The sequence below is a fragment of the Felis catus genome, chromosome B2 (genome assembly GCF_018350175.1).
Source record: "Felis catus isolate Fca126 chromosome B2, F.catus_Fca126_mat1.0, whole genome shotgun sequence".
NCBI lineage: Eukaryota > Metazoa > Chordata > Mammalia > Carnivora > Felidae > Felis > Felis catus.
The window spans coordinates 99,854,648-99,870,271 of NC_058372.1; the positions used below are offsets into that span (position 1 = coordinate 99,854,648).

At 39.4% G+C, this 15,624-nt stretch overlaps 1 long non-coding RNA gene across 1 annotated transcript in view; it reads right to left on the bottom strand.

Annotated features, from left to right (window-relative positions):
- The window catches only part of LOC109499837, a 59,879-nt gene that overhangs the window by 31,306 nt on the left and 12,949 nt on the right, over nucleotides 1–15,624 (bottom strand). The window contains exon 2 of the long non-coding RNA XR_006598168.1: nucleotides 5,394–5,553. This is a non-coding gene — a long non-coding RNA (uncharacterized LOC109499837). The remainder of the gene's footprint in view (nucleotides 1–5,393; nucleotides 5,554–15,624) is intronic.

The window sequence follows — 15,624 nt, forward strand, 5'->3', positions numbered from 1 at the left end:
TAGTTCTGGTATCTCCGTTTGAATTTCTTCTGCTATTTGGAAACTTTTTACCTTTAAGCCTGGATTCTAGATAATGTCAGACCTACCTAAACCTCAAGTCTATGTTAAAGTTGCTTGCCTGCTGTTAAGTAAGATATGAAATTAAGTTATCCTGACTTGCTTCAGTGTCAAGGGAACTTCTTGGTGCTGATGGTAACACTGTGTTCAGATTCAGTATATGTGAGATGAAAAGGATCCTGTTCATTAGGGCAGAGCAATTTGGAAATCAGGCGCTTCTTCCACTTACTTTTTGTTCTCTTTTGGTTTGCAGTATGTTTTACTCAGGTAGCCAGAAACACCCCAAATTTCTGAAATTGTTTAAATTTTAACAATAAAGTAAAATAGAATGAATGAAAGAGATTCTGGCAGTTTTAACATAGAATTTTTCTGGCTTCTGACTTTGTTGGCACTAGACTTGACATTTCAGCAGTCTTACCGAGCATGTTATCAAGTTGCAGTTTCAGGTGCAAATGGCGAAAAAAATCTTTTAATCATGCAGAAGGTATTTCTGATGGAAATAATTGCTCAAATTGGTTTATAAAATTAATGGGTCTTGAAAGGTTAAAAGCACTTATAAAGAGAAATAACTTCTGTATTTCTCAAACTTTCTGGCAAAAATTTGCACTCATCAGTATTTATCCTAGCATGCTCCCCATTAACATTCCCAATATTTTTTCTATTTATACAAAAACACTTGTATGAAAGCTATTAAAGTTTTAAGGACCTAAAAATTAAAACCGAGGTCATGCCATGACCTATACTCGTCTACAAAAAACTAAGAACAATTTCCTCATCCTGAAACTATACTTTAGTACTACATGTTTCTCATTTATGTCTTTGAAAATTAATAATATGCAAAGTATACTTAATTCCTAAGTATAAATGTGTATTAGAGCTTCCTCAAACGTAGCTTGTTCACTTGGGAAGAATGCTGTCTTTTTCTAAAGCACCTTCAGGATCCATAGGTTTCTAACTTCTCTGGATGGACAGAAACTTAATCTGTTATCTCCCTGCTTTTCTTTTCAGCTTCTATTGTTTCTTTGCCTCTAGCTGAGGATATAGGTACCTGAAGAGCATATGAATTTGTAGTTGTTGACGAGGGTGGGGCAGGGCGCACAGGGGGCTGGAGGGAAGCGAGACAGTTAATTAAACAGCTAGAAAACCCCAAAAGTTCAAAGTAGGAATGCTGAATGCGGAATTTATTTTTAATAGGACTTTAAGTGATTTTTTTATTGTGAAGACATCACTTAGCCATTTACTACCTACACATGGTTGCAACTTCCAGTACTTCTATATTTCATATTTAGGAAACTTGGGTAATTTGTTTTTTGGAAGGTTCTGTTGCTTAAAAGAACAACTATATTTTGACCATACTGCCCTTTCATATTCTTATTTTAAAGCTTTTAGAAAATGACTTAGAAATGATAATGTAAGATGATTGGATTCATTTATTCACACCCAATTACATAAAACATTATTTCCTGATTATTATCAGTACTTTTGAGAACATACAACTAAGATCAGTCATCAAACTTGCCATTATAAAAAAATTTTTTTGATAGTTTTAGCATAGACTCCTAAGACTGCCTCACCCCCTTTTTACAGAAAGAATTCTAAAAGAGAAAATCTGCTCTGTAAAGACGTCCAAAATGTTTTCCCTTTCAAAATTTGGCTGATTTTAGAAAGAAAAAAAAAGTAACAATCTGACTTGCTCTTGCTTGGTTAGTTTCCATAATAAAAGAGCAAAGTGACTGAAGTATTAATAGTATTTAGTATAGTATTTAGATCTCAGAATATTTTGTGTACAATATTACACATATGCAGCTTTCAGTCTAATGGAATGAATTAAATGGGATCTATGATACTGAAAGAGCTCCACTATACTAGACTGTTATGGGGAGGTCTGTGCTGTAATAATATAAAGTTAAAAAGTATAAACGATGCTGAATTCTATAAAATGCATATTTCATAACATGTTGTTTGGTACAAAAAGTTCTAGAAGTCTGAAGTTTAAAGATAAAATGAAAAATACTAATATTCATAAGGATTTGTGTTTTAGACAAGAAATAGTACCATAATCTTTCAAAGTAAATCCTTTGTAATCTCTGAACAGAGTGTTACTATTGCAATAAAGTGACTCGATGGGCCTAAATTTTTTGGTTCAATCCAGACACTTTTTTGAGAGGAAAAGAATAGAGTCAGAACTCTGCTTTCTGTCTCATCATCCTAATTCTGATAAAACCCAGCAAATTCTCAAATTCAAAGGTTCTGGTATTTGAGGCCAACAACATAAAGGGAGCAACTATTTGCTCCCTTTACAGAGACTCTGGATCAGGTACTATTGCCTATGGATCTTCCAGAAACATTGCAGTCAAATTTTACTGCAGTAGACATTATTAGGATCCATCCATTTCAGTAGTAATAAACCACCCAGATCGATACTTTATTCAAAATTTATAAATTTCTTTGATCCCAGTTAAAATCCTTAGTCTACAGTCCTACGACAAGACTTGTAATATCCACTGGAAATTGCATCATGCTTGCATTAAGCTTCAAATTCTATCCGTAAATAGAAACAAGACTTCATTTGTACTTCCTGATCCATTGTATCTGTTTATACATGTTTGCAGAAGATCCCCTCCCAAGTATGAAGAAAACCTTAACTCTGTTGGCTTCAACTTTCCACACTTTTAAAGTAAATGTACACCTAATTGTAAATAAACATAGGTTTGTCTTTACTTATGGTAATTCTAATCCTTTCAACTGCATTTAAGAATATTTTAATTTGTACCATTGTTATTTACAAACCACTTTATGTCCAAATGACTTTTGTGCTTAAGTGAATAGAAAACTGAATAGAAAATGCAATTAGGGGTAGGCAACCTCCAGCATGGGTAGCATAAGGTAAGTTCCTGGCCATGCACTTTTCGGCCTTTTTTTTTTTTTTTAATATTTATCCATTTTTGAGGTGGGGGAGGGGGGACAGAATCTGAAGTGAGCTCCCTGCTGACAAGCAGAGAGCCTGATGTGGGGGTGGGGCTTGAACCCACAGACCTCAAGATCATGACCTGAGCTGAAGTCAGATGCTTAACCACCTGAGCCACCAAGGCACCCCCCCTACCCTTTCTTAGGCCTCATTTGTTTACTCTTCCTATTATCTTTATCCTTATCATTCTTTTCCCCTTTACTTCCCTCCTTCAAAAACCTGCTCAAGAGTCCATTGACATCCTTGCTTAGTTCCACTGGCTGTTTAGTTGCACTACTTACTGGTCCCTATGGCTTCACAGGATGAAATCACATCCAGCTTCACGTCACCTGTCACCTGGTAGAATAGCTTGCTCCCAGCCTTCAACTTAGAGTTCTATTGGTCTCCATTGAAAAAATTGTTTAATTATGTGGTTAAAATTTGGGGAGGAAGTGATAAGTGTTATATATTTGTCATCTTTTGTGCTAATATATAAAACTTTATTTAAATGCTTTCAGAGAAAAGATCGTCAAGTTCTCAAATATTTTCAGAGAGCATAATTTTTTACTTTGATTTTCATATTCCATTGAGAGCACATCGTGGAGGATGCTGTGGAATGTAGTGGCCTCTCAGAGACGGCTCCTAATGAAATCTGCTGCAGGCTGATACTTTATGGTAAAGGGTGTTAAATTCCCAGAGTCTAGAGGTACAAGTGGAAAGGATAAGTTAATTAGCTCTAATTAAAAAAATAGGTAAAAAGGGATGCCCTGTAAACAGGGTGGTTCAGTCAGTTAATCTGCCTCTTGGTTTCAGCTCAGGTCATGATCTTGCAGTTCATAGGATTGAGCCCAGCATCAGGTTCTGTGCTGACAGTGCAGAGCCTGCTTGGGATTCTCTCTCTCCCTCTGCCTGGCCCCCACCTCTTTCTCAAAATAAATAAAATAAACTTTAAAAAAAATGTAAACAATCAGGGGCGCCTGGGTGGCTCCATTGGTTGAGCGTCCAACTTCAGCTCAGATCACGATCTCACAATTTGTGAGTTCAAGCTCTGTGCTGACAGCTCAGAGCCTGGAGCCTGCTTTGGATTCTGTGTCTCCCTCTCTCTCTGTTCCTCCCCCACTCACAATCTTTCTCTCTCTCTCTCAAAATAAAAACATTAATAATTTTTAAATATGTAAACAATTTAAGTTTTAGACTCCTTAGGAAATTTCTAATTGAAAACTTCATCATTGCTGGCATAAACATTAAGGAGCATTTTTTGCATTAGGCTAAAAATTGTTGCTTTTTCCCATGTGTGAAAAGGAGAAGGAAGTGAAACATTATTTTACATTTTTTTTTTAAGTTTTTATTTGAGAAAGAGACCACAAGCAGGGGAGGGGCCAGAGAGAGGTGAGAGAGAGAGAATCCCAAGCAGGCTCCGCACTGTCAGCACAGAGCCCCCCATGGGGCTCGAACCCATGAACTGTGAGATCATGCATGAACTGAGCCGAAATCAGGAGTTGGACACTTAAACGACTGAGCCACCCAGGCACCCGTACATTTATATTCTTTAATTTGAAAGATAAGTGGTATCTTGGCTAAGAGAAAAATGTATCATCCATCATAATTTAATTAACTCTTAAAAACAAAACTGTGCCTTGTTATTAAAACAGAAGAACAAGTTGGCCATTTGTTAACGGTGATGTGGTAATGTGAAATAAGGACACAGGAGACAAGGAAGGCTGACAATCATTAATTCTGCTCATATTATAGTAACTGAGTTTTGTTGATACTTTGGTGTAAAGGAACTAAAAAGACCATCTAGAGCTGAGTTTGAGACTGGTTCGCGGGGCAAAGAAGAACGAGGAGAGCAACAGAGAGCTCCTGGGCTCACTATAATCTTATAGTCACAGCCATTTTCATCAGCTGATTTGTTGGCAAACACTAACGCTTTGTTTTATAAATACACTATAGAGTGATAGGTTACAGTGTCAAAAATAAAGGGCCAAATGCCCATAGCTAAATGTGAAAAACGCATACAACTTAGAACCACAGTTACTGAACTTACATAAATGTGGACTTGATCAGATGACTTCAGATGACTCCTGAGACAATAAAGACCCAGAAAACAATTTACGTCACATCTCTGAATCACTCAAAGAAACCTTGAAACTTGGGACATAGTTTACTTAGCGTGTCCTTTTTAAAATTGTCAGTTTTGAAAGAGTAAACGTTAATCATCTTGACATCTATACACTCAAGGAAATCCTCATGGTTTCTTGACAGGATACAATATAGGAGGCTACCTCATTTACAAAACAGATGATTTCAAATTTTTGTTAGTATGTTAGAAAGACATTGGGAATGAAATCAAACCTTTCTAAGTACTTGATCCTGATGGTCCACCTACCTCAGCTTTCAGTGTCCAACTAAAAGCCCCGCTTAATCAATTCTTGCTTAATCCGAAGGGAGCTAGTGGTGATTCTGAGATCGAAAGGCAAGGGAGTCCGAGTAGTAAAGGGGGCCACGATAACAGTAAAATTTCTTAAGTGCTTTGTTCTGACAAGTGGCTATAAGAAGAACAAAAAAAGGAATATTAACTAATGTGCCCTGTGGATAATCTGAAACAGAAAAACTGGAGAAATTTATAATTGCTATATTATAACGAACACTTACTAAAATGCTTCACTAGTGGCTTTTCAAATTATAGTGGCAGCTTGACGATGAACTCTTGTTTTCATTTGTGTTTTCTTTGGCAGGAAAATGGATGATCACTGACAACAGATTATATGCTTGTGCCTTACTTAACCTTACAGCTTACATGTTAAACTCCTGTCAGAGGCACCCCTTTCCTAGTGGAACAGGGACCACTGGAGTTTTTAAAAATGCTGTCATGGAGTGTGGCAACAGTGAAGGAGTTAACTCCCAAGTTCCTAATCTAATTAAAGATGTTTCTAGCCTTTCAGTATGCATGTTGTAAGAAAAGTATTTTGGAGTTGAATGTCACTAACCATGCATATTGTAGGAACTATCAAGATAAATTAACATTATAATTAAGTCTGTGATAATATTTTGGAGCCTCTGATGTATAACTTTTATTCTTTACCAGATAATACTTTTCAGTATCTGTCCATATTAGAAGAGTCATTCCGTTAAATATCTTAAATGTGGGTAAGCACAAAAACATTTTCTATTATGATATTCTCTAAATGTAGTCTTCTGTAGTATGTTCTAATATGCTAGAAAGTTAATGGGTCAAAGTATCTTTCATAATTCAGTCTATATTGGAAGAGTATGTCAGGGACTGAGAGTTTCATGAGTGCTGTTTTTGGATCCCGTACAATGAGCACACTATATATTTGGTGCCTTTTTTTCCTACCAAAGAAAGAGAAGGTCAAAACTGGTGCTAAATTTCATGTTCCTTTCAAAATTATTTTTTCTTTTTAAATATAACACAATAGGAGAGGTGTAGATCCAGCAGTATTATGCATGTTGTATTTTGTATATACATCTAAGGAAAAAAACCTCACCTAAAAACCAGTATCTACTTAGAGGTATATGATTTTTGTTAACACATAAGGCTTCCAAGTGTAAAACTGGTGCGAAAATAATCACTAAATGAAAACTTAGTAACGAACATAGCCCCCCAAGGTAATAACTTTAAGGAAGAGGTCCCGTACCATGCTATATGTCAATTATATCTCAGTTAAAAAATACAAAAGTCCCTTATCAATGTTTCTAGCACAAAGCTATTCAAAGTATTCTGTAACTCTGAGAGGGTACAGAGAAAATTTTATGTATGTTTCATCGTGTATCTATATTTACATATGTACAAAATAGCTTTCTAATAAGCTTATTTTAAGTAGATATTTTAAGCTATTTTTCAGGCTAAAATTCGAGTTTGGGGAGTCATCAATCTCAAAACTTGGACAATGAGTTACATTTAAAAAAATTCTCACTGAAAGTATCATTGTTCGTCTTTCAGATTTAACAAAGAATTGAGTGAGTAAGGACCACATCTGGGTGTCAGCAAACCTCAGATCTGTGATTTATTAAGGGTTCTCAGCATTTCATGGTTGTAGCCAATTGTATGACACCCACCTAAAATTCCACATGGATCTCTGAGTTTTAATGTCTCGTAAGTAGGATTCAGATGAAGTGAGGACAACAGGTTTTTATTTAATCCTGCTGACTTTTGTAGACTGCCTTAACTATGAGCATTTTATAAATGTAAATTAGGAAAATGGTGCACTATAGAAAATTAGGAAGACCATACTAGAGTATACTGGATTCTCTGCTAACTAACGATAACTCCTTTCTACTGTTAACATGAGTTACATGTGGAGGGGAGAATGGGGACTTGTTCATCAGAAGTCACTGTACAGTGAGATTTAATATCCCTTTAGTAACTTCTGATGCAACTTAATTTATTGTGATTGGAGAACTGTACGTTTTGCAAAGGCACTGCACAATGCTTGATAAATTTGCATTTTGTCAGTTCGTTCTCCGATCGGTTTATTTTAGCCTGAAAGTTGGAGCCACAACAAACAGAACCCTACAGTTTTAAGAGACAGCTTGGATATTTTAAGTATCTCCTCATATAATGTGACGTTTTTCATGTCAACTTATTTTAATGTTTATCTCAAAAAGCAATTTTTAAATTATTTGCATGTTTTCAAAGTTAGAAAAACATGCTATATCTTAGACCTCAAAACCAAATTATTCCAAGTGCACACTGTGCACCAGAGCGTGGCTCTGCTTCTCTACCTACACAGGATGCCATTTTTGGCACAGTAGTTGTTTTAAGTGTAGATCACTATGTGAAGCGATTATGCTGGATCAGTATGCAGTATTTTAGTATTTGCCTTTAAAAACTGTTTTTTTTCTTTTTAAGGAGTATAATTTATAATTGATTTTTTTTTATAATGTGCAATTTCATATAGATAAGCAAATCCTTTTTAATGAAAAGAGCTTTGTAATCATTTGGAGAAGAAAATCATTTACTGTGGAACAATGTGATATTCTCAGTAAATACAATAAAAAAATTCTAGCAAATTTCTTTAAGGCTTTGTGATTATACTTACAGAGTTCCCCGGGGAGATGAGGGAAGGAAAAATTACTGAGGTGAAGGAAACTGTCTGTGTTGAATAAAAGAAAAACAAGCTGTGTGCTTTTTAAGCTGCATACACGTATTCCAAGTGTGTTTGGGTATTGTTATTTCTCCTTGGTAAGCGACACGGATAGAAATAATCCCAAAGCACTGGCTAGTCCCAAAAGTAGTTCTCTTTGACACTCTCTTTTTGTAGTTTGAATTACATTACTGTTTTACTTAAACTGATGAAACGTATTACATTCAGCTGGTACTTGAGACCTCTGCCTCGCTGCCACTTTCAAGGGATGATCCAGAACAGGCTGGCATTTTGGTGGAGACCCACTTAGAGAAACACCGACTCTGCAGTCAAGGGTTATTTATTATGTGATGTGCCCTAACTACAAAGCCAATCATTATTTACAATAACGGCGCTAAAGAGAATGTATACATTAAACTCGAGAATATGGGATCTGTGATGTATCACTTACTCCAAAATTATTTACATGCCTGCACATAGGTGCCAGAATGTGCAGGCCACCGGAAGCCTTTTGAGAGAACCGTGAGGGACTAGGTATGACAGATTGTTACTGATCTTAAGTAGGATAAAATTCACTCTCCTGGGAAAATAGTTTTTACAGAAAACAATTTCTAATGTCTATAGAAAACTTCATTTTTCTAGAGGCATAGCTCAAATCAAATAATTACTGTATCTGACTTAGGCTAGAAAGTTCTCAAATCTCCTGTTAATGAACCTAAAACTTTAGATTGAAGAGTTCTTTTTTAAACTCTGAGTCACCGGTGTCTTCTTGAACCCTTCCAGGGATAGGAAGCTCACTACCCCCACCCCAAATAGTGGTCTCTTCTGTAGCTGGGCCCTTTGCTTCCCACACTCACCCCATTCAGCTTAACCACCTGTCCTTGTCCCCTCGTCCCAGCTTAACCACCTCCCTCGCCACTCTTGTACTTCTGTCAGTTAGTGATTCCAGCAAACGGCCAGTATTTATGGGGAGCAACTTTATTTCCACTCACACCCAAAAGCAACACTTGAAACCTTGTCATCTCTGGAAGTGGCTTCATCTTTGAAGTCTTTTTTTGTTTGTTTTTAATGTTTATTTATTTTTGAGAGAGAGAGAACAAGCAGGGAAGGGGCAGAGAGAGAGGGAAATACAGAATCCGGAGCAGGCTCCGTGCTGACAGCAGAGAGCCCGACGCGGAGCCTGAACTCACGAAACGTGAGATAGTGACCTGAGTCAGTCAGATGCTTAACCAACTAAGCCACCCAGGTGCCTCAAGTCTTTTTTTTTTTTTTAAGTTTATTTATTTATTTTGGGAGACAGAGACGGAGAGGAGAGAGAGAGAGAGAGAATCCCAATCAGTCTCCATACTGTCAGCACAGAGCCCAGCGTGGGGCTTGAACTCATGAACTTCGAGATCATGACCTGAGCCGAAATCAAGAGTCGGATGCTCAACCAACTGAGCTACCCAGGCGCCCTTCATCTTTGAAATCTCAAATATCAACATCCCTCTCTCTTATCATGACTTAGTGTCACGTTATCCCACCTTTCTCGCTTCCATTTGACCTACTCTTCAACTCTGAGCTCATCTTCCCGTTGACTCCATTCTCTCCCAATCCCCACTCACTCTCAATTTACCAGATCTGTTCTGTCTATTCCCTACCCTTACTCCGGGGATCTAAAAACCGCCAAACAGCTCTCCGAATATTCAGCTCACTAGTTCCCCCGACACCCCTCACTCCTCACATTAAACACTTCTAGCTTCCTCAACTGTCCTGTATCAATTTTTCCCCCTCTACTGAATCATTTCCATCATCATTATATACATGCTATTATTTCTCCCATCTTGAGGGAAAAAAGACTTCTTTTAAACTCGTGTGCCCCCTGCAGCTACTATCTCGTTTCTTTCCATCCATTTAGAAAAGGCCAAAAAAAAAAAAAAAAAAAAAAAAGGCCAAAAAACAAAACTTTGAAAAAATTTCTACTCACCCTCTTCGATTTTATCTCCTATTCTCTTTTAAGTCCTCTTCATTAGGATTTTGCCCCCCACCACTCTGCTGGAACTTCCCTTCTCAAGGTTACCATTGGCCACCACGTCACTAAATGAAATCATCATTTTTCAGTCCTCATTTTATTTGAATGACCAGCAGCACTCAGCACAGGATTCAATCCCTGATCCCTGAATCAGGCTTCCGGTGCCACACACATACCTGGTGTTCCTCCATTCTTTCTAGCCACTCCTTCCCAGTCTCCCTCACTGGCTCAGTCTCCTACCTCTAAACACTGGGAGCACATCATAGCTTCGTTTTGGAACCCCTTCTCTATTCTACCTACATGCTCTCCCTAGGTGACCACCCTGGCTCACAACTCGAGTTGTTACCTAGAGGCTGTTGGAGCACATACCTCATCACCCTTGAACTTCAGACCTTAGATTCAACTGCCAACCTAACACCTCTAACTGGATGACTAAAAAGAATCTCGTAATTTAACATATCCCAAACTAAGCTCCTGATATTCCCTCCAGAATTTGCCTCTTTTGTAGCTCTCCTCATTCGAGTAAATGGCAATTTTATTTTCCTGGTTATACAGACCAAAAACTTTGGAGTTATCCTCACCCCTCATGCTCACACCCACTTCTGGTCTGCCAGCAAGTCCTACTGGCTTTCCTTCCAGAATGCATCCAGAGTCAGCACTTCTGACTGCCACCTGCTGCCATGCTGGGCCAGGCCATCATGATCTCTTCTGTTCTTTGTTGCCATCCCGTGCTTCTCCTCTGTCTCTTCTCTATAGAACAGCCAGCACAACCCAGTCAAAAAGTGTCAGGTGAAGTCAGTCCTCTGTTCAGAAGCCTCCCGTGGCTCCCTCTCTCTCTCAGAAAAAGCCAAAGTCCTTGCCATCCCCGGCAAAGCTCCACGTGTTCGGGCACCTGTTATGTCTCTGACTGCATCTCCTGCTCTCTCCTCCTGAACCACCTGCCTCCTTCCACTTCCGTCCTTACATTGCTGCCCCTTGCCCAGGCTGCTCTTCCTCTGGCTGGACTGTTCCTTCCACCTGCATTGTTCTGTCATGTCCTTTAGGGCTTTACTGAAAAGTCTTCTCCACGAGGCCTTCCCTAACTATTTAAAATTTAATTCCCCCCACCCCCAGGGCACCTGGATGGCTCAGGTCATGATGTTGAGGTTTGTGAGTTCGGCCTGGCCTCAGGCCCTGTGCTGACAGCTTGGAGCCTGTTTCAGATTCTGTGTCTCCCTCTCTGCCCCTCCCCTGCTCGTGCTCTGTGTCTGTCTCTCTCTAAAGTAAATAAACATTAAACAAAAAAAATTTTTTTAAATTTAATTCCCCCTCCCCGACACTTCCTTATCCTGCTTCCCAAGTTAATTTTTTTCTCCTTAGCTAGCAGTTATCACTAGTAATTTATGTTTTATTTATCTTCTTTATTGTCTGGCTTTTACACTAGACTGTAAGTTCCACAAGGGTAAGGTTGTTGTCTATTGTTTTATCTCTAGCACTTAGAAAAATGCCTGGCAGGGGTGACTGGCTCAGTCAGCTGAGTGTCCAACTCTTGATTTTGGCTTAGGTCATGACCCCAGGGTTGTGGGATCAAGCCCCATGTCAGGTTCTGTACTGAGTGTGGAGCCTGCTTGGGATTCTCTCTCTTTCTTCCTCCCTCTGCCCCTCTCCCCTGCTCTAAAATAAAAATAATAAAAAATAAAAATAAGATAAAAATAAAATCTTTAAAAAATTAAGACAACAAAAGAAAAACGCCTGGCATGGAGAAGGTGCTCAATAATTATTTGTTGACTGCATGGTTTCCAAACTTGTCAACACTATAATATTGACTTTCTCCATCTTGGGAACATTCCCCTAGAGAACTCAGCCAGTGCAGCTGGAGTGAGTTGGCAAGATCAGGATCAGGACTGAGGATAGCTTGGCTGGCATGGCTGCCCCAAGGCCAAGGAGAGGGCCTACACAGTCAGGAGATTAATGCCATATATCGGGCTTGAACAGATAAGTGAACAGATTGAGGTTTCCACTGTTGGAGAAGGGAGGCTTCCAACATGGTGCTGTGGTGATGGACTGGAACTGGAAAATGTGGTATGAATATGTGTGTTATGTGTGCACTTGTGCTGGGGGCAGGGATACACATGTGCTCATACGTCTACTTCCTACCTCTGCCCCTCCAGGCCCCTCTAGAGGGCCTAGAAGCAATGATATTCCAGGAGCCATGAGTATACCTCCATATTCGACCTTGTAACAGCAGGGACTCAGATGGTTGATACTCAGCTAAACAGACGTCCTTGTATTTAATGTAAAATGCAATGCTAGCATAATGGAGCTGACCGGGACACTCATGGAAATCTTACAGTACTTCCTAATTTTATAGGAAGAGAAAAGCTTGTTTTCAGACATTAAAGAAGAAGAAAACAAATACCCCAATCCGTCATCCAGAGATAATTAATTGCCTTTATAATTACAGAATGTATCCCTTAAGACTATATCTACGGAAATGTTTTGCAAAAGTGAAGAAATACTAAACATGCAATTTTTTGCAAAATGTTTTTTTCACTTGGTATTTGTAAATATCTTCTCATGTTCTTGTTTTTGGTGGCAAAAAATGAAAACTGCTTCAAGCAAAAGAATGAAAAGTTCAGGTATCATCTGACATCAGATATGGCAGAATCTAGGGTCGAATCATGCCATTGCTGAGTTTGAGTCCCACCTGTGGCATGGAGTTTACTTAAAAAAACAAACAACAAAAACCAGAATGCTGGTGTGACCACTTTAATGTAAATTTTCTTCTACATTCCTGGTAATTTTCTTAAACTGGGTTTCCCAGAATGGGATTACTAAGGTAAGATGAATGAATAGTTACATTTTTTTATGCATATGTGGTTCCTGAGGTTTTCAATCTAAATTTTTTGTTTTAAATGTTTATTTTTGAGAGACAGAGCATGAGCGGGGAAGGGGCAGAGAGAGAGGGAGACACAGAATCCGAAGCAGGCTCCAGGCTCTGCACTGTCGACACAGAGCCTGACGTGGGGCTCCAACCCACGAGCGGGGAGATCATGACCTGAGCTGAAGTTGGATGCTTAACTGACTGAGCCACCCAGGAGCCCCTGAGGTTTTCGATCTAAATAATGGGTACTAAACATGATGCAAATGCATGCATTCTCATCACATGATAAAAAACAAAAAACAAAAAACAAAAAAACTTCAGTGGATTTAAATATTTTTATAATTTAACTTACAGCTTCACTGATAAACCCAAGGGTAGGTGGACACAGAAGGCTTCAGGGGTGGGCTTGCTGGCAGGCTGGTGTGGCCTGGGGGTAGGCGAGGTCTATGTCAGGAGAGCAGCAGAAAACAATCTTCCGGGGACCAAATGAGCCGAGGCTGGCAGGTAGATGTGCAAACAGAGGTCGCAAGCTACTGCTAGCCTGAGGCCTGGGGTCTGCTTCTGGGAAGACCGGGAGAAGGTGGTCACTGGGCCCAGGCCGGGTCTGTGCCACTGCTGTAGCCAAGGGACTATACACAGTGGCGGCAGAGCACCACTTGCGGGGATACCTCCCAGTCACATGCTCACGGCTGTTAGACTGGGCAACAAGGGCTAGAGAAAGCGAAATGCAACAAAGCGGAACCAGGAGAAGACGCCCGCCCCCTTCCTCCTACAATGTCCCTCCAGCGCCCCCTCCAGAGAGGTTTAACAGTGCGCTTCACAGTAAAAGAGAAATGCCTGAGTCTAGTCTGTTAGTGCAGGGCAGGTCCTTGAGGGTGAATGTGGAGCTCAGAGGCAATCAGTTGATAACTAGTTGACATGATGCTAAAAGCTACCAATAACTGCTCATGTCAACCTTTTGACCTACCGGAGAATTAGTTTCCTTTTATGATTAAATATCGAGAAACTCAGATGGTCAGTACCTGCTGTGGGATACCCTTGATCTGACAGCCACAAATGTAACCCATTCTAAGAATTTGTGGACCAAGTCAGGAAATCTCACCCCTAAAGTGGAAGCGTGGGGGGGGGCGGAATTTATATTTTGAAACTAAAAAGAATCGACCTTAAATGGATAGGAGTAGCTATCTGCGGACATCTTCTGTGAAAATAACATACCAGAGTATATGATTTCTAAAGATGCTACTGATAAAAGTAGGGTACAATCTAAATCTCAGACAGGTCTAGGTCATCTCCCTGAAAGGAAAGATAGAAATCTAAAATCCTAACAATCAGGGCTAAACTGATAGGAAGACTCATAACTCAGAAGTCAAGGATATTGTTAAAAAGAGCTTTAGAGCTAAGGTAACAATTTGTTCCTACATCCCCAATACTTCTACGATTCTGATTTTGCTAATACAGCCAAAAAATTAGCCTGACAGTGGAAAAGGGCAATTTATCTGGTTCTAAAGTTCTAAGGACATATAGAAATTCCTTCTCCTCAATCTTTTGCTATAATGGAGAAACTTGAAATATAGCAGTCAGGGGGCACCTGGATGGCTCAGTCAGTTAAGCATCCGACTTTGGCTCAGTTCATGATCTCACACTCCATGGGTTCCAGCCCCGCATTGGGCTCTGTGCTGACAGCTCAGAGCCTGGAGCCTGCTTCAGATTCTGTATCTCCCTCTCTCTGACCCTCCCCCGTTCACACTCTGTCTTTCTCTGTCTCAAAAATAAATAAACATTAAAAAAAAAAAAGAAATATAGCGGTCAGCAAACTTTCTCTGTAAAGGGCCAGATGGTAAATATTTTAGGCTTTTCGGGCCCTGGGGGTCTCTGTCACAACTACTCAGTGTGGTCACTGTAGTGCAAATCCAGACCATACATAATGGGTAAATAAATATATGTGGCTGTGTTCCAGTAAAACTTTATTTACAAAAACAGGATGTGGCCAGATATGGCCTGTGGGCTTCAGTTTGCTGACCTCTTACCTAACCTATCATTGATCTGACCAGACTGGTCCAACTAGTTGGGAAGGGGTGCCTTGGGAATACTAGATGCAGGGCATATCGCTCTGTTTACAGATTAGCATCTTTGGGTGTGGTCATATCAGTCAGTTTTCTGGGAACTGATCCATTCTGCATGAACTAACAGTTTAGTTCTTAACCTGGAAAAGTTGATCTCTGAAGAGACTTGACCTTGGGGTCTGGCCTGAGTAGCTCATCTGTCTCATTCATTTACTATTCTCTCTCTCTCTCTCTCTCTCTCTCTCTCTCTCTCTCTCTCTCTCTCTGTCCCTCTCAATCTCTCTTCCTCTTTTCACCATCTCTAAATGACAGCACCAATATACTAATTTTTATTTTTATTATTAATAACATTTAATATGTACTACTAACCAAACAGGCTTTTCTTTAGGTTTAGTAATCAGTCTATATGTATAGGAGAAAATATTCAGTTTTAACAATTCAGCTATTATCATGAAGAGTTGTTATCTGAGTTAAAAACACAAAGTATTATGAAAGATTATATTTTCGTCATCTTGGGCTGCCATAACTAAATACCACAGACTGGATGTCTTAACAGGTATTTATTCTTCATAGTT